Consider the following 11,851-nt stretch of genomic DNA (forward strand, 5'->3'; position numbering starts at 1 on the left):
TACAAATGTTAAATTGTTCATGACAAAATTGTGACAACAAAAATACACTTCATTTCCCTCTTTCTTTTATTCGTTTTTCCTTCCATCATTTGGCCTCACATAACGTGTGCGTACTACGTTCCAATGTGTTTCACTTTCTTGTGTTTTTATGTACGCCTGAAAACATTCATTGGCGTCCATTGCATTATTGCGTATATGCAAGCTTTGTATTGTGAAAATTTACTCATATTGCCCCACTAAGCCATGTTTGTTATCGTTCATATCCTTATCTGTGTGTATACGTGAAAGACTTATCAAGTGTACAGGTACTGGAATTTTAGTTACAATGGTTCTGAAGATACAAAATGTTAACTTAGATGCACCGTATTCGGTGATAATTTCATTGTAACATCTGCATTTGTGGACTTGCCTTGCGCAAGTTTTACTGTTGTGTTACAACATCTGCTTCTTTTACGACCTATTCAACACTAAGGCCTCATGTGAAAGGCCGGCAGTACTCCTGAAATAAAATAAAATTCTACGACGTTGTCCCGACTTCATGATCACCCAAGTTAATCATGCGTTTAGATTCCTGCGCCGAAGTGCAAATGTCGTGGGAGTTTTAACATAGACCACATGGCACAGCTGTGTAAGATCGCATAACGCGTAGTCGCTGATGACATCACAATATGTGCTTCCCTCGCTTACGCTCGTCCGCTACCCCTGTAGAAACCAACAATTTCCGTGTCGTTAGCTCGCGTCGAAGGGCCGGCACAGAAATTATGACGTTGCCGCCCCGCGATCGTCTTTAGCGTGGTCGCCGTCGCGATGTGGTCGTCACAGACACTGTAGCGATTCTGTAACGGTACACCGCGTCCACTGGCTTACCGGCCAGCGCCTTTTAGCGGCGAGAAGTGACGATATCAGCAAGGGCATCCCATGCGCACCAAGTTCACTCGAAGCGCAAGTTTGGTCTGCTGGGCTCTTCTCGTATGCATGACACCACCCTTGTCGCGATTAACTCAGTAGAATCTTCCCTGCTTACCGGAGACAGCAAGTGTGCGGGATCCCGGACGAGTCTTTTACATAGAAGCTGTCTATGGCTACGCTCCGGGAAAATCGTGGCGCCGAACAGGAAATGCCTTGCGGCAACGCCAAACGTCTTGCGAATGCTCTGTAGCTCTGAATCTAATGCAAGTATCTTTAAAAAATTAGACTGAAGTTGGCCGCAAGAATGACTCTATGAGTACGCGGAGTTTCATTCACTTGTCACAATTAGTTCACAGTGAAGTTGTAAACGATACAGAATTCCCGTTTGCTGTCAATACATGGGCATATACGGAGGGAGTATATGGTTACAGAAAACGGCTGCAACACTTGGTTTATCGAAACTATCCCGAAACAAATTACATGACAATTAGGCGCTAAGATGACTCTCAGATTACGCGGAGTTTCATTTACTTTTCATAATTACGCAGTTCACAGTGAAGTTGCAAATATTGTGCAATTCCAATCTGAGCTCAACACATGCGCTTCTACGGGAGGGAAACGGACAACTCCATGTTTGTCCGCTAGAACAGCAATATAGTACTTCCGAGTTTCATTCAGCTAATTAACTAGAAAGTATGCTCAATCTCAAATTACAAACAAACGTTTTTTACTTCGTGCACTTTTTTGGACTGCGCGTCTGACAGGGGCGCAGTACAAAAAAAGTGCACGAAATAAATGTGTCGCTCGCGCCGAGGCTCGATTTAACGGCCACCTGCGGCTAAACGGCGCTCCGACACACCTCCGCCGCCAACACCTGCATCTTTAGAGCGGCGTCATAAAAGCCCATCGACGGTACCACTGTGTGCGTACGACGTATTGCGTGCCTGATGTAGCTTTGCATTTCGCATAAATGACATATAGATAACTATATGTATAGGTACATACCAGCAAAATATACAAGCAAAATTTGTACTACCACAGCAGCTTCGCTGGTCGACCACCTTCACAGGGTGAAATGACTCAAATTTGTTTTACAAAATATATCGCGCTGTAGTCCACATGCATCGTAAGATAAAGAACAAAGCACGCAAAAGAAAGGAAGAAATGGTTGATGCAGCACGTTTGTCTGGGAATAATGTGGTTATTTTCGCAATTTTAGCACATTCCTTTGTGCACGTATTTAAAATCGGATTCTTGCAGACGTGCATTGTGGCTTAGGAGACTTCGGCGTCGATTCTTCACAGTTAGATGCCGTTCTATAGCATGAACTAGCATAACGAAAGAAAAAAAAAAGGATCATTTGTAAAAAGAAACATTTTGTAAGGCTGGATATCTCCCGCCAACTAAGCAGTACCAGCCGTACGACGCGGCAGTGAATCATACAGCGCAAACATGAGATCGACGTCGCCCTTTAAGGTCGACCATTGCGCCTTCACAGCTTCCCAGAGTTGATCAGGCGTCACATTGTGCAGATCCATCCTTAATTGAAAGATTTCTCTGCATTATGTTCCGGACATTTGTTATAATGTTAAAATTGGCTCAATGCGGAAGCGATGACAGAGTGATGACCTCCATTTCCTCAAGATGGGCCTTCATAGCGCGGGAAGTGTGGATCGGTTAAAGGTCCTGCTGGAGGTAAAACATAGCCGTCCCTAAAGGGACCATCGAGCATGTGTATAGCATTAGCTGGTGGTCAATAATGTCAATGTAGTTGTCGGGACACAATGGAACCGGAACTCGGCAGATGGGTTCAAGCTCGTCCTTCGTGACCACGCCCCAGACGTTGACGCTGTAGTAATCACTTCGCGTCCTGGATGTAGTGAGGGTTACGTCTGCAAAAGGGGGAAACAATGTGGGCAGTTTGCACTAGTGGTGCAAGGTCACAGCGGAGTTGGTTCCGGCTTCCGGGCATTCAGTCGGCAGCGTTCGCTCTCTGGCCCGAAATCCCCGGCTCAGCGACGGCGCTTGTCGGCGGCGGCCTCGGCGCGATGGGCAGGATCGGCTCTCCTTCATCGAACGGTGGTCCCGTTGAGCCACGCGCCGAGCTTCCTTGTGGGCGGCTTCTCCCTCGGCGGGGGAGAGGGAAACGCGCGCGGAGAGACTGCGCACGTTGCGTGGCTCGTCGACGCACAGCTTGGCCGAGTTTTCTGCCGGCACAAAACAGACGTGCGAAAAGCTTCACAGCTCGGCTGCAAAGATTTAGAGCTTTTACGTTGTCAGGCCTAGCTCCATCCTCGCAAATACTGAATAGCGAGTATACCTCGCGAAAGCAGGACAACGTCGATCCAAATAGGACGCGTAGCTTCGGACGAGTAGCGGTTAAGAACAAATTGTCACCGACATCAGCAAGGGTGGTTATGGGAGCAGCAATCGAAGCGCGACTATTTTTGGAGGGAACAAACATTGGGAAAGGAGAGAGAGCGTAAACTTTTATTTCAAATCAAGATTTGAGTCCGGCGTCTTTTTAGTGGGTCTGGGCACCCGCAACACTCAAACACATGCTGTGGGAGTGCAATGTAGTTATAGGAGGGATGGCAGTTACTCCGGAGACCCTGTCGTCGAGGTGGGCCGCCGCTCTGCGCAGCTCAGACCTCGGAATCCAGACGTGGGCAGTCCAGCAAGCCCGTGAGGCGGCGTTGAGGCAGGGCCTTGACGTTCCTCCATGGGAGACCTGAGCCCGGGTCGCGTTAAACCTTGCCGGACGTACAAGAAAGTTGTATCCATCCATCCATGGGCACCCGCCGCGGACGCGGTTCCGAGACCTTGTCTCGAAGCAGCTTCCTCGGCTCGCTGGACGGCCCAGAGTTGTGCTGTCAGGTCAGAGCTGAGCAGTGCGGTCATCCAGCGTGACTGGAGGCTGGCGGTGGAAGAGACGGAGGGGTCGGCACTGCCCGATTTGTTTGTTAGGTTCCGACACTCCCGTAACATGTGATTTAGTGTGGCAACCTCGCCACACGATGTGCATCTGTTTGTAGTGTACATGTCTGGATACATGGCGTGCATGAGTCTGGGGTTTCTGTAAGAGTCTGTTTGTAATTGTCTGAAGTGTACTGCTTGCGTCCTGTCTAACCTAGCGTGAGGGAATGGGTATATGCGTCTTTGTAATTGGCAGTGTGCCGTGATGTCGTGAAAACTGGTCATACGATCCTCCCATGCGCAGACGTTTGCAGTACCCCGCGGGGGCTCTTCCTCCGATGCTGCTCGGCGAGTCAGGCCTCGAGCTTGGGAAAGGAAAGAGCATTTATTAACTAAAGCGAGACACATTTAGATTCATTCAACGACAATAAAACTCCAGGTCAATTTTATATATGCTTGACGAGTAATGAAAACACAGGTTTATTTTATTTTGTTATTATCAATAAATAGTTTTTCAGCGCCCATCGTAACGCCGCTGTCACTCGCAATGCAATGCAGCTCTTGAAATGTGCAGAAAGGCGCGCTCGTAATGTTCTCCTTTTACAATGCGCCCCCCCCCCCTCACACGTCGTGCTGTTTCGCTTGTCGGCGCTTGTCTGTATTTGGTGACCCGGGCATCTTCATCGTTTCTTAAGCTGTTCAATCAAAAGTAGTGAGTTACGACCGCCACATAATTGTCTACTTTAGATGTTTTCGTGCAACTGCACTGGCTAACGGGCTTGGCGTCCGACGACAGGACCAGCACTCTACACCTAAAGCTTTCGTCGGCCGTCAAAAAAGCATGTTCTATGCAGGGTTACGATTTCGACAACCGTATGGCTGGCCTTTTTCTTTGTCGCTTTTCGCGCTGAAACCTCGAAACGCTCATCAAGTCGAATGGCGGGGCATTTGAATATACAGCTCTAATAGCAGGCCATCAATACAAATTTCGCACCATTGAGAACGAAATGACGTCACTTCTGTTTTTAATGCACAGGCGTCACATTATTTTACTTCCGCCGGAAGTGTTCCCTCCTCATACACATGGCGCTAAGCCCCATGACCTGCCGGTGAACCACCATGTTTTGTACGCATGGGCTTCTATGGAAGCTTCCCTACCAGGTATATTTATCCTGAGCAAGACCTGCAAACTTTCTGTTTCTACTTCTAACTCGATGCAGAAGGTTCCCTCGTCTGTAAATGCCACTCTGATCCACTCACCAACTGTCCGCAAACTGCAGCCTTTTCGCCTTGCTGCCTGCCGTGAGGAACGGCTTTTGGGTTGTAGTTACGTTCTTCAGTCCTGCTTGACGGGGTCGTTGTCGCACAAGACTGCCTCTAACGTCCAGTATGGCAATATCCTTCACCTATCCCGCCGTGAGGAAAGGATCGTCTGCGGCTACAACAATGAACGCCATATCCTGCACCTTTGTTGTTTTCCGGTTCAAACATCGAGCTGCGTCACAGATGCAGTCTTCGTCACGAAATGCCTGTAGTATTCTATTAACTCTTGCGCGTCTGATGCCGACTATTTTAGCTATTTCTCACTGCGAATAGCCGGCCTTTGACAATTCTATGCGTAGTCTCGATTCTTTTGATATGCGAGGTGGCATTCTTCTTTCCGCTAGACAACTACTAAAGAGAGAGAGAGAGATAAAACTTTATATGTCCTTGATGGGGTTAAGGGGTGGCGGGTGTCGGCAGACTAACCCCCAATCCCCCCCTTCCTCAGACGGCAGCCAGTCCTTGCTTTCTGGAGGCGTCATCGGCCATCCGGACGGCCCGGAGCTGCTCCTCTGGGTCCAAGCTGAGCAGCAATGTCTCCCACTGCTCGGCCGTAGTTATGATGTGTGTGTTAGTGCGGGAGGTGTTGGTGGGTGAGGCTTTGGGGCATTGCCATATAATATGATCGAGGTCAGCGCGGGCCTCGCACGCTTTGCAGAGTGGGGAGTATGCATCGGAGTACATGCGGTTGTAAAGCACGGGGTTCGGAAAAGTTCGTGTCTGAAGGAGTCGCCAAGTGGTGGATTGAGACTTATTCAGTGTTTTGTATGCTGGGGGTAGCGTAACCGTTCTCTGTGGTAGTGCAGGAGAATTTCTTTGAACGTGATCATTCGGTCCCGCGCGTGACCGCGATGCAGAACAGAGGGCTGGTCGGGATCGGAACAGGCAGGAGAAGGATGATGCGCCCGGTGTGTGAGAGCTCGGGCGGCATCGTGCGCGGCTTCGTTTCCAGCCAGACCCGAGTGACCAGGGGCCCAGATGATCTGCACGTGGCGTTGCCTTGGGGAAGGAGTGCCAGAGAGAATCTTCTGCGCTTGGGGTGCTATCAGTCCTCTTGTGTAGTCACGAATGGCCGTTTTTGAATCGCTGATGATGTAGTTTGCATTGGTAGCCGCGTAGGCCAAAGCGATGGCTGTTTCTTCTACTTCGGGTTGCGTGGTGAATATTGATGCGGCCGCGGCGAGGCGGTACTTCGAACCCGCGACTGCGATGACCGCCATGGCGTTTTGGTTGGGGGACTCTGCTGCTTCCACGTAGGTTACGGCAGCGGCTTGGTCGTGGCGCTTTTGTAGTTGTTTAGCTGTTTCTGCACGTCGCTCCGGATTGTGTTCAGGGTGCATATTGCGAGGTATGGGCGGAATAACTAGCTGAGCACAAAGGTTTAGAGGGATGGGTACTTTTGGTCCGAATTGGGTGGCGTAGGTTATGCCTAGGGTGCCTAGAATGTGCCTGCCCGTGGTGGGATTGGCGAGTCGTTCGTATTGGCTAATACGCTGCGCTTCAATAAGCTCGTCTATGGTGTTATGAATGCCGAGGTCGTCCAGTTTCTCGTTAGAGGTGGTGATGGGAAGATGTACGGCTTGTTTATAGGCCCTCTTGATCATGGTATTGAGTTTGAGCTTGTCAGTTGCATTGAGGCTAAGGTACAGGGCAACATAGGTGATCCTGCTCAGGGCGTAGGCGGTTATCAGGCGTATAAGGTTGCTTTCTTTCATGCCGTGATGTCGATTTCCGATGCGTGCAATGAGGCGAGTGGTTTGGTGTACATGATTATCTAATTGCTTGAGTATCTCCGTGTTTCTGCTGTTTTGTTGGATGCGTAAGCCAAGGATACGAATGCTAGGTACTGTAGGTATGCGTTGCTGGTGCACATGGCGTTCTATCTCGGGCGGGTGAGGGTCTGGACGTCGACCTCCCCAATTAGGCTTATACAGAAGGAGCTCCGATTTCTATGGGGAGCACGCCAGGCCGCGCGGTTCTACGTATGCAACGACCTCGTTGATGGCTTGCTGCAGCGTGTCTTGGATGTCCCCGTCGCTGCCCCCGGTGACCCACAGGGTGATATCGTCTGCGTAGAGGCTATGCTTGAGGTTGGGAATGCTAGCTAATGCAGGCGGTAGTCCGAGCAAGGCCACGTTAAACAGAAAAGGGGATAGAACGGATCCTTGCGGCGTGCCTTTGCTGCCGGAGTGAATAATTGGCGACTGCAACCCTCCGATGGTATTGGTGGCCGTGCGACCTGTAAGAAAATTCTTCACGTAGTTATATGTTCGATGTCCAACCTGGAGTTGTGCCAGTTGGTCCAGTATGGCCTCATGCATGGCGTTATCGAAGGCCTTGGTTAGGTCTAGCCCCAAGATGGCTCTGGTGTCCAGCCTGGAGCTCTTGTCGCCATCGATAATTTGGTGCTTGAGCTGAATCATGATATCTTGAGCAGAAAGTTTCGGGCGGAAGCCAACCATGGTATTAGGGAAGAGGTTGTTGTCGTTCGTATGTCTGTGTAAGCGTGTGAAGATGACGTGTTCGAGGACCTTTGCTACACATGAAGTGAGGGAGATAGGGCGGAGGTTTTCGAGTAGGAGACGCTTCCCGGGTTTGGGAATCATAATAACTTTGGCTTCTTTCCATTGTGAGAAGAGGTTTCCAGTTTCCCAGTATGCGTTAAAATAAGCTGTGAGGGCTAGTATAGAATCCTCGTCTAAGTTGCGAAGCATTTTATTAGTAATGCCATCAGGTACCGGGGCCGAGTTAGGGCGGAGTGCGAGGATGGCTTCACGTACTTCTGCTGCTTGTATGGGCGCGTCCAGGTGGTCGTTAGCGGTGCCTGTGAATGCTGGAGCGGGTGTAGTAGGCTGACGTCCTATGTATCGGTCTATCAGCTCTTGAAGAACTTGTGCGTCCATGCCCGGATGGGCGTCAATAATTTTTTGCAAGTTGTGCTGTTGTGTATTCTTGCTGTTGCCCTAATCGAGGAGGCAACGGAGGATATTCCACATTTTGGGCAGGTTTGGTTGCCGCTCCATGCTGTCGCATGTGCTGTGCCAATTTTGATGAGCAAGTTGTTGTGCATAGTCTTCGATGTGAAGGGTGAGAGTACTAATACGTTTCCTGAGCGTTCGGTTGAGCTTGTTGTGTTTGTATCTGCGTTGCAGACTGGTGAGGGCTTCCCACATATGCACTAACTTGCTATCTGCCTCCTGCAGATTGGCTTCCTCAGGCACCAATTTAGTGGCTTTGCTCGCGTCTTGCAGCAAGGATGCGACCCAATCTTCGAAAGGGGGTTGGGTACCGGAGAAAGAGGCGAGGGCTCTGGCCTGCCGGAAAGCGTCCCAGTTCGTTATGCGGAGTTGACGGCCCTTAGGCTTTCGCGGGCCCGCTCGAACTCTTGTTTGGATTAAATAGTGGTCGCTGCCCAAGTTGTCTTGTGTGTTGATCCAGTCTGCTTGTGGAATTCGTTTTGCGAATGTCAAGTCCGGCGTAGTGTCCCTGCTAACGCTGTTTCCCATACGAGTGGAAGAAGTTGGATCCGTGACAAGAGTATGACCTAGATTCTGTCCGTCAAGCCATAGTTGTCTTCCCTTTCGGCGGTCCATTGGGTATCCCCATGCCACCGCAGGGGCGTTTAGGTCCCCTACGATGAGCAGGGGGGCTCTTCTAGCTACTTGATCTGCTTTGGCGAAATGTCGTAGAAACCTATGTTGTTCTTTGGGGCTGCTATTGGCCTCGAGCTCCACCACTGGAAAAGCTGGCGCCACCGTCGGCGTGACGTGCTAGGAGGGATCACGTGGACATAGCGGCCGCGTCGGCTGCTTCGGGCGCGCCGAAGGGAGCTGAAAAGGAGTTTAAATTCCCTCGAACGCTGCGGTCCTCATTTAGTGGCGAAATTTTCCCGCTTCGAGTGTCTCCTTTACAACGCTTGAAAGCACTACAATAGGTAGTGGCTGCCTTTGAAGGCGCGCAACATGGTAGGCTACTGCTCGGTGCCGCAGGGCCGGACGCACGTAACGGAGGCCGGTGTCAGCCTTATTCACGCGTAGCCGCAGGATAAGAAGCTGCGTGAAGCTTGGCTCGCGAAACATAAAACCGGCAAACAGTCATCGGCTGCAATTCTGGTATGCAGCAAGCACAGACGCGAGGAAGATTTCTGCTACGGCGCCCGGTCTGCGATGTTCTGAAAACGCGCACTGTGACGCTCGCCCGAGTCCGCTGCCCGACTAATGTCATGACGTTTTGGTGTATGAACTTGTCGATGCTACAGATACTGGCAAGTTCAGTGGACTGGAAAGGAAGCGGTAAGAAGCACATTTAAAAAAAGCATGGCATGTGGTCATGTTTGTGTTATGAATTAATGCACTGGATTACAAAAAAGGAGCAGAGGGAAATTGCACGCTGAGAGCACCGATAAACATGCAGTGCGATGCAACTCGAGAAATAGTATTGAAAGGTCAAAGAATTTAGAAGAAAATAAAAAGATTGAATCGTCGCGACGGCACATCACAGTCCACGTAGGCGTCGAAGTCTCTACAATGAAATTATTTTTGAACAGCTCTGATAGCGCCCACGCAACAATGGTTGCTTGTATACTGTCAAATGCTCATATTCTGCGGCCTAAAGCTCATGGCACGGCGCGAAAACGCGCGCGCGGAGAAAGCGAAACAGTGCGCGGACAAGCATGCAGACGCGCACTCGGTCGCTGCGAATCTGCGCGATCGCTGCATTTAGGCTTCATTCTATTACACTCCATTTAGTTATACAAACACTATAAGAACATATTTCACATAGTTTGCTCTCAGCGTTTACCTACCTTTCACGCAAGAAGCCGGTTCGGGAGACTCCATCGCGGCGACCGCGCGCAGTGGCGTTCACTGTGCGTATTCGGTAAAGAGATAGCGTCTGTAAACGATTGTGTGCTTTCAGTTTGCCCAAGATTATTATTTAGACAGTAAGAAACTGCTCTCGTTTCGAAAGTACTTGCAGAAATGTCCGGGAGAGCTCGCGCGTGGTGTTTTCAGTGAGCGGTGACAGCAAAACCTATGAGGAGCGCGCCACGTGATCCCTCATACTACGCCAGCGAGGCGCTTCCGATAGATGGCGACTCCGTAACTCCTCGCCGCCAATACACATTGAGGATGAAGAGGCTCTGTTGCTTGAGCCTTGCAGACGGGATGATCTCCAGGAAAATGTGGGCTACTGTATCGATGCCTGTGTGATGCTGTATAACCGGAATGTTTCGCTTAATTAGTGTGGTTACTTGGGGCCTGCGGTTATCATCGCAAACTGCGATGTATGCGGCGTATCCCGACAGCTTAGCCACTTCTCCAGTCTCTTGTAATGCGATAACATCGGGGTAAGTATGTGGTGCGAGAGAGGTGATGTATTGCTCTAAGTGTGCTCGTTTTTGCCGGAAGCCCCGGCAGTTCCACTGCCAAATGCAGTAGGTAACAGGTTCTGGATTACTCGCAGTCATCTTTGTCGGGACGCGAGTACGGCTTCTTTAGGGGACCTCCTTTGGGACGGAGTAGGGTGTTTTCCAATTCTGTCAAACGGGTGTTGTGATTTTGAGCCAGATTCGCGACCATGTCTTGAAGCACTTTGCGCGTGTCGTCCATGTTTTCCTGTGGCTGTTGTTCTCTTGCCGCAAAGGCTTGCTCAATTCTGGGCAATAGTAGCGTTTCTAGTTTCGCAGTAAGGAGGTTGCCCATTGCGCGTTCGAGAGCTTTTGCAATGGAGGAGTCGAGCAATGTGGCAAGCTTACAGTCTAATGCTTCGTTGAGGTTGCGTTCTATCCGCTGTTGCAGCTCAGTGAGGGCCTCACAGTTGACATTTCCTTTTGAAGTGTGTGCTGGTGTTGCCGCTTTTGAGATTGGGTCGAGAGCTTTGCTTTTGTGCGGGGTTGGTTGTTGGGTGGTTTGCGGGCAATATATTGCAGGGTCAGGAAGGATGCCTGCATTTGATGGTAAGTGTTTGGGTTGTGTGTCTGCAAGTTGTGATTTGAGCTTAGCGTTTTCTGTCTTGAGTTTTTGTATCTCAGCACGTAAGGATCGGAGCTCCTACATGAAGCTGTGCATGGTAGCGTCACTAACTGTGTTCACTGGGGTTGCTATAGGTTGTGTGGTGTGACCTGTGTGGGAGACAATGCTGGCCCAGCTTACCTTGGGGGGTGCGTAACTGTGGTCGTTCTAGGCTTGCGTTTCGTTGCTGCTGTGGCGGTGTTGAATCCGGTCCGCTCCGGGAGTGACGGCGTCCTTGTGACTGACTCGGCCCTGTGGCCGACGGTCCTGCAGATGTCGCAGACCTCGATGCGCTTCTTATGCAGATAGCATTTGTATTCTGCTCCGCGGTAGACATGGTACGGTACTTGATTTCTGTCGAATATGATGAGCACTGAATTATTATTGCCCATGCGTCGGGCCTGCAGGATTGTACTGTTCTGCTTGTAAACGAGATTCTTCGTAATGTCTTCTTCCGTGTCATATCAAGGAATGTTATGTATGACTCCTTTGGCTGTGTCCTCCGGTGGTGTGACGTATGCTGTGGCAGCGTAGCGCACTGCTCCGATGGGGAGACTGCGGATGCGGCAGTATTTTTCGGCGTTAGACATGATTGGTGTGCTAACTACAATGGCGTTCTTATCCGTGCATGAGCAGTAAATGTCGTCCCCTGCTTCTTTGGTTGTAATGCCCGTGATCTGTAGTAGTGAGTC

This window comes from Dermacentor albipictus, chromosome 4 (assembly GCF_038994185.2).
Source record: "Dermacentor albipictus isolate Rhodes 1998 colony chromosome 4, USDA_Dalb.pri_finalv2, whole genome shotgun sequence".
In the NCBI taxonomy this organism is placed as follows: Eukaryota; Metazoa; Arthropoda; class Arachnida; order Ixodida; family Ixodidae; genus Dermacentor; species Dermacentor albipictus.